This window comes from Stegostoma tigrinum, unplaced genomic scaffold (genome assembly GCF_030684315.1).
Source record: "Stegostoma tigrinum isolate sSteTig4 unplaced genomic scaffold, sSteTig4.hap1 scaffold_54, whole genome shotgun sequence".
Classification (NCBI taxonomy): Eukaryota; Metazoa; Chordata; class Chondrichthyes; order Orectolobiformes; family Stegostomatidae; genus Stegostoma; species Stegostoma tigrinum.
The window spans coordinates 1338122-1358126 of NW_026728472.1; the positions used below are offsets into that span (position 1 = coordinate 1338122).

The 20005-nt window shown below is 43.9% G+C and overlaps 1 long non-coding RNA gene across 1 annotated transcript; it reads right to left on the minus strand.

Moving 5' to 3' along the window:
* Nucleotides 1–10480: 10480 nt before the first annotated feature.
* On the minus strand, nucleotides 10481–16219 carry LOC132208814 (uncharacterized). The gene is made up of 3 exons (XR_009444943.1): nucleotides 16141–16219; nucleotides 15681–15790; nucleotides 10481–12672 (listed from the first exon to the last, which is right to left on the minus strand). It is a non-coding gene; the product is annotated as an uncharacterized LOC132208814 (long non-coding RNA).
* Nucleotides 16220–20005: the final 3786 nt, after the last annotated feature.

Genomic DNA, 20005 nt, shown 5'->3' on the forward strand with positions numbered 1-20005 from the left:
CTTGTTCCTGACACATTGCTGGCAGTGGGATCTTGATGTGTCTCATTGGCCTGCAGCAATGCGACTGTCTCGATAATCTCCTCCTTTTAACCTTGCCTGATGGGTCTGGGATTGAACTTTCCCAAATTTTTCCCCAATTTGATCAGAGCCTGGCATTGATAAGGGATGGCTTGTGTGAAGGAGAAACACCAAACCCTCACCTCTTGCTGTGTGATTTCTTTAACGATGTCCTTCCTTTCCAGTTCCAATAACTTTCCCCCTCTTGCTCTATCCATTTCTTTTGAACCCACAATGGGACAAGAAATCCTTCCCTTGGACACAGGTTTCCTCCAGAGCGAGGAGGAGTGGCAGGGTCAGGCATTGGCCAGAGGCCTGTTCAACAGGCTGCACACTGCAGGGCCCATGCAATTTGTGTTTGTTCATTACCTCAAGGTTTGAATTCCTCTGGTGTGCCCCGGTTTTCTTTTAGGAGCCTTCAGGTAACTTTTAAAAACGGGTTTGAAGCCTGTGGTTAAAGTAAGTGGGCCTTTTGGATTTGACACAAACATGTTAATTCTCCTCCCAATGAGTGTCTGACTGACAGGACTCCCCACGGAGGAAATTAAAACCATAAATGTGAAACTCTCTCCTAAGACTCATTCTCACGTCAGAGTAATGTGTGATGTGTGCAGGCCACGATGAAAATAATTGAAAATCACAAAAATAAAATATTGTTTAGCCATTTTACTTCAATCCGCTGAGTATCTGCGAGGGCATCTCTGTCTTTCTCTCTCTGTCTCCTCTCCTGAACCCTCTCCAGCTTCCTTTCATTGTTTTTTTGTCAAACAAATGGAAACATCCCACACACAGCAACATGACCCGTCATTATTTGAAATGGGGGAGTTTGAAATAGTTTGCAATACAAGGTAATTTGGGACAAGAGGGATAAAGGGACAAAATATGTATTTGTATCTGCGCTGGGAAAGGAAGGCAGGATCTGGGGGAGGGGGCATCTTGTGGGGGAGAGAACTGGGGTCTCCAATATCTCATCACTGCCCAGGTCCAATCACTTTGTTCCAGAAAGTGCCATCCACCAAATTACATCCTGGGATGGAGGGGGTGATTTTTTTTTTAAAGAAGAGTCCCGAAGAAACTGATAGCCTCTTGCCTGAATGGAAATTGTGATTTCAACACATTTTGGAGCAGGAAGGGGTGACCTGTGGGATCACACTGTGTATCAGTGACCTGCAGCATTGCTGGCACAGAATGCTGGGAAACAGTGCCCCCGTTTATCAAACAGAATATCCTCAAATATCAATGTCACCGTCTTTTTAAAAGATAAAGATTACAATGCACAAGATTAAATCTGGGAGAGAGAGAAAAAAAGATCAGAGATAAGGGGAGGGGAGAGGGAACCAGTGAGAGAGGAACAAAGACAGAAAGATCAGAGATTTAGAAGGGAGAGAGAGTGACACACAAAGAGGTGGGCAAGACAGAGTGAGAGAGAGATATCAGAGGTGGAGGGGAGACACAGAGAGAGAGAGAGAGAGAAGGAAGTATTTTGAATTTCGTAAATGGCAAGATTTGTCGCTTTTTGTCAGCCTGGAGCCAGAATTGAGCCCTAAACCAGCATCAGTGAGACACACAATCTGTCTGCAGCCACACTGCTGCTTGTGGGATCTTGCTGTGTGTCAAATTACCTGTAGTGTGGCCTACATTGCAACAAGATGCCCAGTGTCCAAATGTTGTTTACAGAGCCTTTGTTATTACATTTTCTTTGTCTCTCTGTCTCACTCTGTCCATCTCCTTCTCCACGCACCTTCCTCAGGCTGGGGTCTTCCTCCCTTTCTCTCTGACCATATTCTGGCTCTTTCTTTCTCTCTTACTTTATCTCTTCCCCCTTTCCCTCTCTCCATTGCCATTCTTCAGTTTAGGCCTTCCCCACTCCCACCACTCTCTCCAGACCGTCCCACCACTTTAGACAGTCAATGTCGCAGTGTGACAGGTCAGGGTTACTAAATGGCAGGGGTGACAACATTTCAGACACAGAGGTATAATTCAGAGACAGTGTTGGGGGGAAAGGGAGATGGAGACAGAAAGCAGAAGCTTAGAAAGGGGGGATGGGAGTGAGATCGGAGGGCAGTGGGAGTGGGGTGGATGTACGGGAGGTGGGGAATAGACAAAAGGGCTGGGGGAGGTGGGGGTGGGGTTTCCAGTCATTGAACATTTAAAATGCAGAGGAAATTGTTCATAACACGTGAGTAAGATGAAGCCTGGGATAGAGAGAATGAGACAGAGACAAGTCGGAGAGATACACAGACATGAGGGGAGGGGGATGACTGTCTCAAAATTTGCAGCCTCTGGTTTCGAACTGTGTTTGTGATGTGTTTCTACTGGAATGCAGTGAGACTATGTTGGGATCTTGCTGTGTGGTTTTTCGTTCATTCCAATTTTAGCCACTTCTGGGTGTTGTGTATGGGGATGGGGAGAGGGGAGGGCGGGGGGAGATCAGGAGTCCTAATCCAATGTGATACTGTGTGAGTCATATCTGTGTTTCAGATGGGGCCATGTGGCAGCAAGCAATAAATGGAAGGTACAGGCGCCACTCGAATGAAGTGTATTGGTGAGCTGAAGGTTACAGGGAGGGGAGGGAAGGGGTGAGCTGGGTACTCCTGTCCATCCATCAAACTGTTTTCTTTCCTGCAATTCATCTTGGAAAATCTCGGAGAAACTCCGCTGGGACTTATTGCCATTTTAATGGAGAGGTGGGTAGGTAGGATGGGGATGCCAGGTTGTGGGAAGGGAGGATTAGGGTCCCACAACCTCCCTCAACAGCCCCATGTCCCAATCCCGCCTCGTGGCTCCTCTCGGCCTGTCCATGAGGTTTTGGGGTGAGTGGAGGGAATTGTTCCCATTGACTGGGACCTTATTTTAATATGTGGGAGGGGTGGGGGTGAGGAATTGGGGTCAATGCAGGCTCTGGCACAGGGGCGGGGCTCAGCATTACAAAGGGCAGAAACTGCAGGGTCTGACATCCCACCCCCACTCCCTCTACGCCACTGTTCAGGATAAGCTTAACCTTCTCCATCAACGTGTGGCCATTTTCACATTTTGCTGTTTGTGGGATCCTGCACAGCAGGGAGCGTGGGGGTGGGGTTGGGGTGAAGATGGGAGTGTTGGAGGGAAAAGGAATACAGCTGAAACAGGTAGAGGTGGGCATGTTTTGTGGGGCCAGGTACAGGATCGAGGGAGGTGGTGGTGAGAGGCTAACTCCCGTGTTCAGCCTGACCCAGCTCCAAGTTGAAATGGGGGAGTGTAATATTTGCTGGCGGGTTCAGTGGGGGAGAGGCCTGTTTTCACATTGCAGCCCATGGAGGGGGTGGGCTGGGCTCTGACAAGGTGTTGAGGGAATCCCTCAGCAGTCCCACACACATCTACGGGTGGGATCTTACTGTGCACCACTGCAGCCTGCACGTCACCTTCATGTGCAACGCAAGGCTGTCTGCAGGGTCGTGGCCTGAGTCTGCTGACTGCCTGATAGTGAGTGTAGTGAGTGGGTGTGTCATCCCTCCATCCCCAGACAGCTCCCCCGCCCCACACAGCCCAGACCCACCCCACCTCCCGTCACACCCTCAAACTACAAAATGTGACATTGACATTGCAAATATCCACGAGACACAGTGGGGAGATGGGAACTCATGGCAAACGTGAGGCAGGAGAGGGAATTGCTATTGAAACTTGGAGAAAATGGAAAGAGTGAGCGACATTGCTCGATTCTCGAGCAGGAGAAAGTCAACAGAGATGGATCCATGGATAGGGGCAGAGACAGAGATGGGGAGGGAGAGAGACAGGTGACTGGACACTTTAAAAGGTTCATCATTAATATTTCATGTGGAAACAGCACCAATCCCAGATGGAGTGGGCATGGGGTTTGTGCCTGGTGAATGGGAGTGGGCAGAGGGGAACATTGGTCATTTCTTTGGCTACTGCTCACTGGAGTGTCAGAGAACAAGCTGGTGGGGACAGGTTAAACATTAAATGGGGACGCAGATTGGGACAGAGATACAGGCTCTGAGGAGTGACTCCCCACCACTGTGTTTCTGTCCAGCCTCTACAAAAATAAACCCTGGGGGCAGTCAGAAAGCATCTGCCCCTTGATCCCAGTTGAAATCTCTTCCATTTCTCTGGGTTCAAAACCAGGGGAAATGCTGATAAAATGGGGAAATGTTGGAGGTCAGCCAGTGGCAGGATTGCCTTTGTTTCTGTTTATTTTTACTTCAAAATATCCTGGCTTTGATTTGATCAATTTCTGTCTGTCTGTTTTTCTCTCTCTCTCCCCCCCGCCCACATCCTTACCATCTCTGTCTCTGTTTCTCTGTCTCTGTGCTGGGGCAGGTGGGGAGATATCTGAAACTGAAGCTTGTAGGCAGAGTAAAGCACACAGATTCTGGGAGTGGGGATGGGGGATGTGTGAGGGGGTGTGAATCCCGGCCCTGGAGTAAATATCTCTCCTGCCCTTCCCCTCAAACAGAAACACTGGGACAGTCCTGAGGCAGTTGGAGACATCTTCCTGTTCCTCATTCTCTGGGTTTAAAATCAAGAGCTGTGCTGGTGTTTGGGTGAGGAGGGCGGGGTGGGGTGAGGTGAGGAGACTGTGAGATTGTGGGTGTTCAGACAACCAGCAGTGGGATCTTGCTGTGCTGGGTGGGGAATGTCTCACATTGTTGAAGCAGCAAGCGGTGTGATTTTGCTGAGCTTTCGGTGTTTTTTAAAAAAATTTAATCCATTTTCATTTCTCTCTGTCTTACTTCCACCCCCACGGTGATTTTATTCAGGAGCTGAAACTCGGGATGATGCAGAGACAGAGAGAATTAAATCATTCTGCAGTGAAGAATCGTCAGACAGGAGCTGGGACCAGAGAGAGAGAGACCGAGAGAATTACAATCAACCATCTCGTGTCCTTGTCGTTCAATTCCACACTCACATGCTCATGGGGGAATGAATTATGGGGCTCAGGCAGTCTCTGGAGTTTGGACCACAAGGGGGTGAGCCCTGGGCTGGGGCTTGGGGGAGACAAAGGGACAAAAATGGGGCTGCTGCACAGTCTGATCCCACAGATTTTACTGCCTTCCTCTGCCTTCATACTCCCAGCTTCTTGTCTCTCTCACAGCTTTCTATAAATCCCCATCTCCCCTCCATCCTTCAAATCTCCCCCTATCTACTGTACACAGGCTGTTAAAAGCAGAACAGAGTGGGGATGAATTCACAGGTTGATGCTAGGGTAACAGAATGGGGATGGGTTCAGAGGGCAATGCTAGGGTAACAGAATGAAGATGGGTTCACAGGCCAAGGCAAGGAAAACAGAGTGGGAATGCATCACGAGATCATTGCTAAAGCAACAGTGTGGGGCGGTGTTCAAAGGCCATAGCTGGTAGAACAGAGGCGGGGTGCGATTAGAACAGAGGATGCATTCACAGGCTGCTGCACAGGGACATACTAAGGAAGGGTTCTCTGGCCTATGCTCGCACAACAGAATGGGGATGGGCTCACCGGCCATTCCTAGGTATAATATTGTGGGAATGAGTTAACAGGCCATTTTCTATGAGAACAGTTTCAGCATACGTTCACACATCGCTGTTAGGAGAACAGAGTGTGGGATGGGTTTATAGTCTATGGCTAGAGTAACATTGTTAGGATGGGTTCATAGGCCATTGCAAGGAGAACACAGTGGGAGTGGGTTAACAGATCATTGCGAGGGGAACAAGATTAAGATGGGCTCACAGGCCATTGCTAGAGGAACAGAATGGGGATGGGATCATAGACTATTGCTATAAAACTAAATTGGGATTGGGTTCCCAAGTCACTGCTAGGAGAACAGTGTGGAGATGGTTGAACAGTCTGGTGCTAAGGCAAAAGCGTGAGGATTGGTTCACAGGCTGGTGCAAGTGATACAGTATTGATGGTTTCACAGACTGTTTCTAGCAGAGCAGATTGGGAATGGGGTCACAGGCAGTTGTCAGTGCAGCAGAGTGGAGGTGGTTTCACAGGCCGTTGCTAGGGGAAGAGAGTAGGGATTGGCTGACAGGCTGTTACTAAGAGAACAGAGGCAGGATCAGTTCACACGTTGTTGCTACGAGAACATTTTGTGGATGTTCAACAGGTTGTTGCTTGGGGTACATTGGAGATGTGGTCACAGTCTTTTGCAATGAAATTGGGGATGGGTATGAGCCTGTTTCAAGGGGATCAGAGTGGGGATGGATTCATAGGCCTTTCCAAGGGCAACCGTCTAAGGATCTGCTCATAGGCCTTGACTCGGGCAATACAGTGGCAATGGGCTCACAGATTGTTGCTGGGGGAACAGATTGGGAATGTTTCACATGCTGTAGCTACAAGAAAAGACTGGTCGTGTGTTAATAAGTTGTTGCAAGAAGAAGGGAATGCAGACGTGTTCACAGGTCATTGGTAGAACAGTGGAGATGTGTTGACAGGCCATTGCTAGCTTAACAGAATGGTGATGGGCTTACAGGCTTTTGCTCTTGGAGAAGAGTGCGGATGGTACACAGGGAGAGAAAAAGTGTAGAACCGACACAGAGAGAGATCAACAGACAGACCGAGAGGGAAACAGAGGGATGCACAGATTGATTTGTTGTCACATATACTGAAATACAGTAAAATGTTTTGTTTATGAGTGGTACAGATCAGATCGGAGCCAGGCAGAGTCAGCATGGTTTACAAAAAGGAAGTCACGCTTGAGGAAAACGTTCAATTAAAAAAAACACTAGCCCAATCACTGTAACTCCTGGGAAACTCGGGCTGCAAATCACAGCACTCGGTCCCCACTGAAATCAACTGATTCACAACACCCCGATTTTGCATCTCTTTTTGCTTCTGGCCCTGTCTCACCTTCACCTCCCTCAGCCCAGCCAGATCCAATGTCAATTAGTGCTCAATGCCAATGCAGGCCAATGGCAAATCCAATGTTTACCTGGAAAGCGAGCTGGAGGAACATAAGATACAAGGTGTTACAACGTGATGGGGTTGTCGATGACAGGTTAGAGAGGCACAAGGATCTCATCTTTATGCTCCCATGTACTAGTTAGATGAATATGCTCAGTGCACATTACCCCTTCTACATTCATCAGTCTTGTGCTTGTGTTTAAGTTTTGAAAATGGCTTTGAACGTGAGACAAGTGGAGCTGTAACAATCCCGTGGTATTCAGCAGCAAAAAAAAACAATCAGGCTTTTCCAAAATGGGTATCTTCTGAGATCGTGAGCCACATGGAAGAATGAGAACTGTCTCACTGGGGCTCGCCATGTCTACTTTCAAAGTCTGCTCGAAGTGATCAGAAACTTTGCTGAATTTGTAAGTTAATCGAGAGTAGTGCTGGAATACAGGGAAATTGCAAAGTTTAGTCATTTGTTAAACAGAAGTTGCAAGAATATATCCAACTGTTACAGACAAGCCAATTTACTTTGGTTGCTTGGAAACTTGTAGACGCAACGGTGAAGGCAAAATGAAGAGTTACATGGGCAAAGATCAGTCAATTCATGGGAAGTTGCCATCTATTTCTCCAGGAGACATGATGTTAGTTAACTTGCGTTAATGACCTACGTTTTCTTTTCAACGTGTGAAATATGGGGTTGATCAGAGGAATACAGTTCATGTTTGTCCAAGACTTCCAGAAAGTATGTGATTCAATGTTATTGAGCTGACCCGTGAGCTTATGTATTTGGGGAAAATAACTACAATAACAATACATGTACAAAATTGGCTGAGAGAAAGGAAATACAACAGTGGCTTTGGATATTTTTTGGGATAGTTGAATGAATCTATTGAAATTCCCTCGGTGGCAATGTTGAGACCCTTGTGTTTTCCAAATATATATTAATGCTCTAAACATAGGACTACAGGGAACAGGATCAATATTTGTGCATACGTTAGGATTTGGAAACAGAGAAAAATGTGAGCAGAATGGTACAAAGAAGAACAACACAGCAAAGGAACAGGTGCTTTGGGCCACCAAGACTGTGCTGATACATGATGCCTTTCGAAACTAAAAACCTTTTGTTTCTGTGCAATCCATATCACTCTATTCTCTGCCTATTCACCTATCTCTCATATCCACCTTTACCACCCCCTCTACTAGTGTATTCCAAGCACTTACAACCCACTGTCTAAACGCTTGCCTCTTACATCTCCTTTAAACATACACCCTTTTGCCTTAAACTTAGATCCCATAGTAATCGACATTTTCACCTGAGAAAATACTTCACTCTCCATTCAATCAATGCCTCTCGTAATTTTCTGGAAACTTGTGTAAAGTTAGTGGGGTGTGTGGATCAGAGGTGGATGAATTTCAATGTGGAGAAGTGTCAGGTCATACATTTTAATGGGATGAATGTACATCAGCAATATAAAATAAAGGGTACATCTCTAAAGGGGTTGCAAGGATAGAATGACCTGGGTATATATGTGCATAAGTAATTGAACACAGAAGGACAGATTAGAAGAGAACTTAATAGAATCTACAATATTATATTATTTAATTATTTATTAATTACATGGTTGATTAATTTACTTATTTTTTCTCAACGGCAATGACCTGGGTTTTGTTTCTAGGTTTCATTCAGGCACGTTAGGATTGCAGCACGAGCAAGTGGCCAATTTCTGGTTGGGTGGATGGAGAAGACTGATTCATTCATATGAAAACCTAGGATAGAAACTTATGGCCCTGAGGAGACGCTATCCTCAAATTGAGTGACTGCTGGCCACGCTGAGGGATATTGTACAGCAGGGAGAATAGTCAGTCATCCTGAGCTGTGAAGAGGGGATGTTGTGAACATCTGTACTGGACTGATGGATGGATTTTTGAAACTCATTTTATCAGAGCTCAGAGTGGCTGGTACACACAGCAAAACCCAAATCAATTGAAATGATTATCTCTTCTGAATGGCTCGCTCTGGCTGATGGAGATTGATTTTACAAACTAACTCATAGAATTTCCACGGAGTAACCTCAGTTACATCACCCGATTCCAAGGGATTTCCTTAATTTTGAAACTATTCTCTGACATGGAACTTTTGAAATCTTTCCAGCTGCAGGTTCCAGCAGATTGTAATATTGTAATCAATAAGACTGTTTCAGGGCTAAATATTTTTTAATGAGTCATTAATAATTTAAGGATTTTATTGTTGTCCTGTGTTATTTGGGAGAGGTTCAATGTCTCTGCATCTGGAGTGACACCTTTGCTGTGGGATCTGAATCCATGTTCATCTATTGCTCTCTTTCACTGATGTTTGATGACTAGCATCGGAATGGTGGGCAGACGGCACACTCTGTGCTGTAAATCTGGATAACTCTGTCCATCTGTATGGTTTTATGACCCTTGCTTTCCTTGATCACCTCTCTGCCATTGTCAAACTTCCACTGCCTCCAATCCTGCATGTATTTTAGATTCTGTTTCAGGCTATACATTTACTGTGTCTTCTCCCACTGCCCATCCCCTCACTATGTGCGACTGGCTTACCAACATGATGTTCCCACATTATCTTTCACAGGAATTGTTTCTTAAGTGCAACAGTTCACCTGTTTTCCACTTCGGAGACAATATTAACAATCACATTCTGCAGCATTCCTCACCTCCACCTAAAGGTTGGGAGATTTTGGCAAACAGCGTTTTCTTTTGTCTCTTCACAATAGATAACGCATTAGCCACAGCCAACCAGTTTGTGCTTACAGTGCTCAAATATTAATAGTGCCCAATTAATATTAATAACACCTCCTTCCACTCAACCAGACAGGGGCCAGCCCTTCTTTAGTTGAGGTCTCCAGTGATGCTTTGAAAAATCAGAGTCAATCTGTCTGCGTGAAATTTAAACAAAGTTTGGTCATCATCTAACTGGTGCATTTTCCTTTGCAATGCCTTGACCAATCAGAGTCTATTATTCGCCCAGGTCAGTACAGTATAAAACGTTTGCTCCCTTTCCATTGGTGCTTATTGTGAATGAACCGAAATGTGCAAGACAAAAAGCTTTGATGAAACTTGCCTTTTTTGCATACAGTTGGACATTATTGAACTGTTGTACATTGTTGTGGCTCGGCCTCTCTCACAATGCCACCACACAAGGCCTTATAGATGATTATGGAGGAACAATGTGTATTGTGGTTGATTAATTATTTCAATAAATAAAGAGAGGACAGAACTGTGAGCATCGGCCCCTTATAAAATGAGCTTTGTAAAGGGTAACATTGAGGAGCTAGGAAAGGGCAGGAGAGTTAAACAAATACTTTTCAACAATATTCACATTAGGGCATTCTTGCAACTTTAAAATACACAAAAATAGACAAGCAGCAAAAAGGGGAGGAAATAACCATAACAGGAGAAAACATACTGTGGTCAATGAAGTATTTCAAAAGATAAAAAGAGAAGAGAGCTGTGAACATCGGCCCCTTAGAGAATGAGATTTGTCAGTGATAATGAGGAGCCAGGAAAGAGCAGGGGAGTTAAACAAATAATTTTAATCAATCTTCACAGTAGGGAACACTTACAACATTACAAAAAAATTAAGTAGTTCAGCAGCACAAAAGGGGAGGAAAGAACCATAATATTGATCAGAAGAGAAAAAGTATTTGGGAAAATAATAACCATTGACAAAGAAAATAGAGGTCGGCCGTTTGGTCATTCAAACCTGCTCCAACATTTAACACGATCATGGCTGATCATCCATCTGTTCCTGCTTTCTCTCCATACTCTGATCCCTTTCACCCCAAGGATTATATCCAAATCCTTCTTAAATACATTCAATGTTTTGGCTTCAGGTGCTTTCTGTGGCAGATAATTCCAGAGGTGAGGAAATTTCTTCTTATCTCAGTCCTAAATAGCTTGTCGATGACAGGTTAAAGAGACACTAGGATCCCATCTTTATGCTCCCATGTATGCCCATATCCTAAAAGTCATGGTTCTGGACACCCTGTTTATTGAGAACAGCCTTCCTCGGTTTATCCTGTGTAGCCCTGTCAGAATTCTTTTGTTTCTATGAAAGACCACTCTTCTGAACTCGAGTGAATATAGTCCTAACTGATCCAGTCTTTCTTCACATGTCAGTCCTGTCATCCCAGGAATCATTCTGGTCAACCTTCATTGTACTCCCTTCACAGTCAAAGCATTCTTCCACAAGAATAATGAGACCAAAATTGCACACAAGAATCCAGCTATGGGCTCACTGAGACCTGTGGAATCACAGAAGGACGTTCCTGCTCCTGTATCTGAATCCTCTCGTTAAGAAGGCCAAAAGAAACTAACTTGTGCTTGGGACATTTGAAAACAAAGTGTAAGTTTTGTGTTAAATACAAAGCTAATTTATTTGCCTTTTACTCAGAAAATAAAAACCCATATTTTCAGGAAAGTCAATTTAACATCAGTAGAAACAGACAACAATGAAATGTGTTCATTACCGAACATAATTAATAGCAAAATGCAACCACTGTGGTTATTTGTGAATTCCCTCATGTTTTTTAGGGGGGGCGGGGGGGTTGTCGGGTGTTTGAGAGAATCCCTTCCCACATTCAATGCAGGCGAACGACCTCCCTCCAGTCTGAACATCACTGGCAAACAATGAGGTGAAATGATCACCTGAACCCAGTTTGAAAGTGAAAGCACTGGAACGGTCTCTCACCTGTGTCAACACATTGATGGATCATCAATTGTTGAGGACTTTTAAAGCATTTTCTGCAATCTGAACATTCAAAGTTATTTCAATAATGTGAGCAAGTTCATGGAGGCTAATTGTTCAGAATCTTTATACCATTTCCCACATTCTCTGGTCAGAATGAACTTGCTCGTGTTTCAGCAGGTACAATGATCTGACGAATCTCTTCCTGCACATGAAGCAAGTGAATGGTATCTCCCCTGTGTGGATGCATTGGTGTCCAGCGAGGTTACATATTCATCTGTACCCAGTCCCATCATGAGAGTATCTTATTGGGCTCTCAACAGTGTGAACATGTTGATGGGACATCAGTTCTCCAGAACATTTACAGCATTTCCTGCAGTCTGAACATTGAAAAAGGTCTCTCATTAGAATGAACTTTCTGGTGTTTCACCAGGTCAGATGAGTGAATGAAACACTTCCTACATATGGAATAGATGAACGGTCTCTCCCCAGTGTGAATGTGCTGGTGTATTGGGAGTTTAGATGATCGCTTGAACCGAGTCGCACAGTGAGAGCACCTGAATGGTTTCTCACTAATGTGAGATATTAGTTCTCTCGAACTTTTCTCGCAATTCCTAGAGTGTGGATATTTTAAAGGTCTCTCCCCAGTGTGAACGTGCCGGTGAGTCAGCAGATGGGATGAGTGAGTGAATCCTTTCGCACACTCAGAGGAGATGAACTGCCTCTCTCTTATATGAACTTGCTGGTGTGTCAGCAGACTGGATGATCAAATGAATCCCTTTCCACAGTCAGGGCTGGTGAACGGTCTCTCTCCAGTGTGACCACACTGATGACTTTCCAGGGAAGATGGATATTTGAATTCCTTCTCACAGTCCTCACATTTCCATGGTTTCTCAGTGCGAACACTGGTTTTGGCTTCCATGATCAAAGCCTGATGATATTCAAGACATGATGAATTCAACATTTCGTTAGAATCTGCAGCGAGATTTGAGTTCACTGACTGCAAATGCTCCAACTTCCTGTAAAATGAATGACAGACAGTAAGAACGAAATGTGGCCCAGAGAGAAAAAGGCAGAACTTTAAAACTGGACTGAATACATCTGATCATTTGTGCGATAGACAGTGGACAATGCGACCATGAAAGCTCTTGGGTTGTTACAACAATAGGACTGGTTCAGCATTAAGCGTCAGTGAAAGGAACTGGCTGCCAAATCTGGGGCTGCATAAAGGTGTTCTTTGTGGCAAAACTGAGAAATACGGAGAGCATTAATGGAGATGGGCTTCATATGGGCAGCACGGTGGATCGGTCGTTAGCACTGCAGCCTCACAGCACCAGGGACCTGGGTTCGATTCCAGCCTTGGGCGACTGTCTGTGGAGTTTGCACATTCTCCCTCTGTCTGTGTGGGTTTCCTCCCACAGTCCAAAGATGTGCAGGCTCGGTGGATTGGCCATGCTAAACTGCCCATAGTGTTCAGGGGGGTGTGGGTTATTGGGCGATGGGTCTGGGTCTGGGTGGGATGCTTCAAGGGGCGGTGTGGACTTGTTGGACCGAAGGACCTGTTTCCACACTGTAGGTAATATAATTCATCTGCCAGTAATTCTAACAACCTCCCAAACTCACCAGACAGAAACACAAGATCAGGTGGTGCATGGGAAAACCATCACTTCTAGGACTCTTAGCAGCAGATTCAGACTGGAAAAGATTATTTACTTGCTCAATGTGTCAGAATGCATTTTATTAAAAATTAAACCTGCTGAAAAAATAGGGATTCTGACAGTCAGAGTTTATTTTAGCCTCTAGTTCAGTTAGAATGTAATACTTTGCCAATGATTTTCTGTATCATATAACCTACTCTGCAAATAACATCTTTCTTCAGGCTATTTTCAAGTTTTTGCAAGAAGAAAATAAATGATGAATCATTTGTACCTTACACATTTTAATTACTGTCCTCACTGCTTATGACGGGGACTGTACCACATAGTGATTAGAAAATACAGATTGGGTTATTATTCTGCAGAAAAAAAATCCATTCCGTTTGCAAGCTGCGCCATGACTTTCATTTTAGCTTCCCAACCCAGACAAAATCCTCTGTTAAGAACAAAGAACAACATAGCACAGGAACCAGCCCTTCAGCACTCCAAGCCTATGCCTGCACATTCTAACCCTCCATGCTAAAAATGCCTTGATTCACAGGATCCGCATTCCTCTCTTCCCTTCCTGTTCATGTATTCAGCCAGGTGCTTCTTGACTGCTGCTGCTGCGTCCGCTTCCATTGCCTCCTGTGGCAACACATTTCAGGAACTCAGCAACCTTTGTGTGAAAAGCTTGCCTTGCTTATCTCTTTCACACATTCCCCCTGCAGCTTGAACTTGTGTCCTCTAGTAATTTATCCCTCTGCCCTGGGGGGAAAAAGTCTCATACATTCCGCTCTATCCATGCCATTCACGATCTTATAAACTTCTCTCAGGCCACCCTCTCAACCTGCTGCGTCCCAGTGTAAACAAACCAAGTCTTTCCAACCTTTCTTCAATGCTAAACTCCCCCATAACCATGCAACATCCTGGGAAACCTATTCTATACCCTCTCCAAAGCATCCACATCCACATGTGGTGTCCAGAACTGAATGCAATATTCTAAGTGTGGCCTAACTAGAGTTCTACAAAGCAGCAGCATAACTTGCCTGTCCATATCGCCATTGCACCTTCCAATGAAGGCAGTCATCCCAAAGGCCTTTTATACTAAATTATCTACCTGCACCATCACTTTCAGTAGCCTGTGGACCTGCACACCCAGATCCTTCTGCATATCAATGTTCCTAAGAGTTCTGCCATTTACTCTATAATTTAAACCTGTACCTGACTTTCCAAATTACATCCCCTCACATCTGTCCAGATTAAACTACATGTCATCTTTCTGCCCATAACTCCAATTTATCTATACTCTGCTGTATCATCTGACAATCCTTCTCACTATCTGCAACTCTACCAACCTTTGTATTGTCCGCAAACTTATTGATTAGACCAGCCACGTGTTCTTCCAAGTTATTTATATAGACCAGAAACAGCAGAGGTCCCAGCACTGATTCCTGTGGAACACCACTAATCAAAACCCTCCATTCTGAAAAGTATCTTTCCACTGCTACACCCTGTCTTCGATGTAGCTATCTCTCCAGCTCATGTGACATCATCCTTTGCAGCAGTTTGCCCTGATAGACTACTGCGCCATTCTAATGAAGCTCGCACGACTTGAACGCACAGCAGCTTTCTTTCAATTTGGCACTTTCCAATCTTCCAGATTGAATGTGGAATTCTGCAGTCCCTGAACCATCAAACAGTTATAAGGATCTGGAAAACTTGACCTGGAAATATGCTGGTACTGATGTCATGTTCAGACTGTTACTGCTCGTCGTCAATTCCCCACTCAGTGGAAATAGTTTCTCTGTAACTCCGCTAACAGTCACTAATCATATTCCCAAGACTTTGATCAAAAATATTTCTTATTAATCAATTTCCAGGGATACCTCTCTCAGAATGAAGTGATGTGTTTTAGCAGAAGGGATAGGTAGAGGCAATAACACAACACTAAAGAGTGTGCAGATTCTGAGGGATTCACATGCACAGATATTTGAAAGTAATAAATAGATTAATTCGTCAAAGCAAATTTGATGTTAATTGATTTCAAAAAAATACTGAATCAGCATTTGAGAGAAAAATGCAAAGGTGCAGGGATAAAACAAGGGAATCGGACTGACTGGATTGCTCCAGACATTTGGCATGGGCTAAATGGTTTGCACTTTTTGATTTTTTTAAATATGGGCCTTCTTGTATTCTAAACCTACAGATTCAGTTATCAATCAGGTGAATCTGTGCTACATCCACTCCATAGTTGTTAGACCGTTCCTGACAGCAAGTCCGAGAACTAAAAACAGCTAATCAACTGTAATCTAACCACAGATAGTGTATCTCATTTTCTGATATCTCAAATCTTTTCCCACAGGCACACACACACATACATACATACATACCTGAACGTTACCACATTCAGATGCTGATAACATTCAGATCCTCATCAATCGAGTTACTCTTTCACTCTTTCTGAGGTTCAAGTCTGCCAAATTCCTCTGCTGACATTGATCTGTAAGAGTGTAAAATCCATCACGATCAATCCAGGACAGAGATTCAGAACAGAAAAAGAAAAGCATTTCTCTTGGTTTGAAGTTGCTGTTCGTAAATCCTGCTCGCCCCGTTCCCAACAAGTAAAGGACATGCGCACTCTCCGGTTCCAGTTGGCCCCGGATAAAGATGGTGGGCTCACACGGCTCAGAAAACATTCGCGGCGCCCAGCCCTGCCTCGGCTAACAAAGGAATTCAGCAATTCCAGTCTATTCGTGACAAAACCGGGATCGGTATTTTTCAATTCAGTGACGGTGGCTACTGTCAGATTTTAAAAAGCCTCTCCGCCCACTTCGTGGAATACTCACTCACTCGATTTCTAATTTTCACCTTTCAAATCCTTATCGCGCCTGCTCCTCATCCGTTTCCTCTGGCTCTCCTTTGCCTCCGGTACTGCGCATGTTTGAAACGCGTCAGATTGCGCGCGCACCAGTGGGCGTATACATTCAGAGATAATGGGGACTGCAGATGCTGGCGAACCTGAGATAACTCGTGTGGGTCTGAAACATCAGCTCTTGTGCTCCTCAGATGCTTCTTGGCCTGCTGTGTTCATCCAGCTCCACACTTTGTCATCTGGGCAAATGCATTCCCGCCCAGAATGCTGGGAAAAACACGCTGCCATTGAGCAGCAACATTGATACAACGAAGATATGAAGGAATATGCCAGGACGAAAGATGCAGGAATCCATTGATACAAGTGCATGGTCCCTGTCTGTCCTGGTTCTAATAAACAACAGAACAAAGAGATATGAACACACACTCAACGGATAAAGTGAACAAAATATACACCTTTCCTGTGTAGAATATTTGAATTTCGCCGCAAGTAGAATGCAATTATTGGTGATAAAATCATTTCAAATTTCAAAGCTGAACGATGTCAGGTAGGAAAACTAAATAAATCCGTTCTCACACTGAAGTGTGAAGAGTCTTCCTGTGCGGTGACTGTGCTGATATGTCAGTAGTTTAAGATGTTCAGGCAAGCGTGAAATGTTACACACGAGCTTCAGAAGAGACTGAGATGTCAATCACTTCCTGTCATGAGTTTCATTGCCTCAGCACTCTTTGAATAAACAAAAGCAGACTCAATCAACTCGAAATATTCAGCAACAGTTGAGAGAGAAATGCACTTTATATTACATGACTTCTCTGCATCAGTCCACAGAAAGGGAAAATTAACTCTTCTTCTCAAGCCAGAGACTTATCATCGAGACTGAATATTTCCAATATCTTCTTGTTTTATACTCAGTCAAAGAACTGATTTCTGAATTGCACAATCAATTCATTTGTGACTCGTATCTGTTTTTTCTGTGTCCACACATTAGTGGAAACATCTTCCGTGTTTAGTCTGTCTGTCAGGCTCAGCACAGGAGTTAGATGACAGCTCCAAGAACAAATCAAGTCAGCACTTCTATCCTTTGTTTTAAGATGTTACTTTTCTTTTCTCTGCAAAGAGAAAGAGCGTCCAGAAATGCTGCTTGCCTTGTGGAGAGAGAAGATTTTGGAGACACAGTAAAGGAGTACAAGTCCAAAGAACTGGACACTATCGTGGCTTGGGCTAACAAGTGACAGGTATCATTTGCTCCACATAAATGGCAAGCAATGACATTCTCAAATAAGACAAAATATAATCACAATTCGTTGACATTCAATGGCATTACCGTCACTAAATGCCCCACTGTTAACATGCAGGTGGATTCCATTTACCAGAAACTCAACTAGACTTACCACAGATACACAGTGAATACAAGTGTAGGTCAAAACCGATGAAATACTGCCGTCAGTAACTCACCTGCTGACTTCCCAAAGCCTGTCCATCTTCCATAAAAGTGAAATGGAATAACTTCCCACTGGATGGGTGCAACTCCATTAAGACTGAAGAAGCTTGAGACCATCCAGGACAATGCAAACCACATCACTGGCACTACATCCATAAACATCCACTCCCTCCACCACCAACCTTCAGTTCCACCAATGGGTTTTGGGTCACCTGATACACAGGAAAACCAATGACCACCATTCCCCCTGCTGATCGCTCAGTATCCTGACTTGGAAATGTATCGCAATTCTTTCACAGTTGCTGTGTCAAAATTCTGGAATTCCCTCCCAAACAACATAGTGGGGCGAATTATAAAACTAAGACCGCTGCAGTTCAAGAAGCCATCTCACCACCACTCCCTCAAGGACAATAAGGGATGGGCAATAAATGCTGGCTAGCTACCAACATTCACATCCCACAAACAAATGAACAAAAAAAAATGGTGGGCTGCTATCTAAGATGGAGGAGGTAGTTTTTTTATATTAATGCTAAATATATTGATGGTCAACAAGAGAGTCAAAACGTTATTATGATAAATAGCTTGTGGAGTTGAAGCTACACTCAGTTCAGACATGATTTTATTTAATGACCAAGCAGGCGAGAGTGGCTAAATGGCACATATCTGCTCCTAGTGCTGACATGTACATGTATAGTCATATTGATGCTATTCACAGACATTCGGGTGTAAGCTCAAAAGATCAAAATTTAAGTAAAAGCTGAGACATTTGACTGAATGAAATGAGACGTCTGTTATCTGCTTGGGATGCTTTTCCTAAATGTGTCCCTGTTAAGCCAGTGTGGTATCAGGAAGAGACCGTGAAAACAAGAGATGGAGATCAATTTATTTTGAAAGGGAGAGAAAAAAGGAATGCACTTCCAGGCATTCTCCAGGTGATGGTGTTTCTCCTCATCTCAGTCCTAAAATATTTACCCCATATCCTTAAACTGTGGCCCCTTGTTCTGTAATTCCCCACCATTGGAACATCCTTCCTGTATCTAACTTGTCCAGTACTGTTTGGAATTTGGAGATTTCAATGTGATCCCCTCATTCTTCTATACTCCGGTGAATACAATTTTAACCGACTCAATCTCTCTTCATACGTTATTCCTACCATCCCAGGAGTCAAGTTGGTAAACACGTGCTGAACGCCGTCGAAAGGAAGAACACTTTTTTTCAGATAGGCATGCCAAAACTGTACACAATATAACAGGTGTGGACTTACTTAGGCCCTGTGTAACTGCAGCAAAGCATTCTTGTTCCTTTATTTGGATCCTCACTCTGTGAAGGCCAACAGATAATTTGTTTCCTTACTGCCTGCTGCACTTGTGCACTTACTGTCAGCAACTGGTGCGCAAGGATCCTCTGGTCTCATTGACACTCCCATGTGCCATTCAAACGATAATCTGCCTTGTTTTTTTTATTGCTACAAAATGGATAAGCTTACATTTATCCAAATATAACGTAACCAATATTAATTTTCACTTATAAAGCTTCTCCAAATCACACTGCAACATGCATGCACCCAGCTTTGTGCCATCTAAAAAGTTTGAAAAATTATATTTAGTTTCCTCATCTAAATCAGCAACATACATTGTGAACAGCTGGGGTTCAAGAACAGATCCCTGTTATACCCCACTAGTTACTGTCTGACATTGTGAACAGCTGGGGTTCAAGAACAGACCCCTGTTATACCCCACTAGTTACTGTCTGCCATTGGGCAAAAGACACATTTACTTTGAATCCACGTTGACTACGTGCTGACCAGTTTCGTAACCAACTCATTACACTCACCCCAATCCCATGCATTTCAACCGTACACATTAATCTCTAATCGCTTCTTCAAAGGTCTTCATAAAACCTAAGAAACACATCTACTGGGTCACCATGATCAACTCCACTTGTGACATCCTGAAAGGCAGTCATCAGATTTGTCAAGAATGATTTCGCTTTTGCAAATCTATGGAGACTGTTTGCTTCTGTTATTGTATTCTGCGTACTGTGCTCCAAAATTCTTGGCAATGGAATTGTGCATCTTCCATAAGATTTATCTCAAACTCACTGGTCCATAATTAAAGGGTTTTTCTCTTCCCTTTTAAATCTTATGATTACAGTAACTACCCTGTAGTCTGGAGGGACTGTCAAAGTGTCAAAGAAATTGTGGAAGAGAGCCAGCAATGCATCCATTATTTTGAAGACCCCTTCTTTAAGTCAACTGGGAATGTATGAGCTTTTGATCCCATCAATTTGTCTAAAATCATTTCTTGTGCCATTATAAATTCCCCCGTTTCTGACTGGAATAGACCTATATTAGTTACAACCAATCCTTTCCCCTTTATATACACACAGAATGTTTCCAGTCA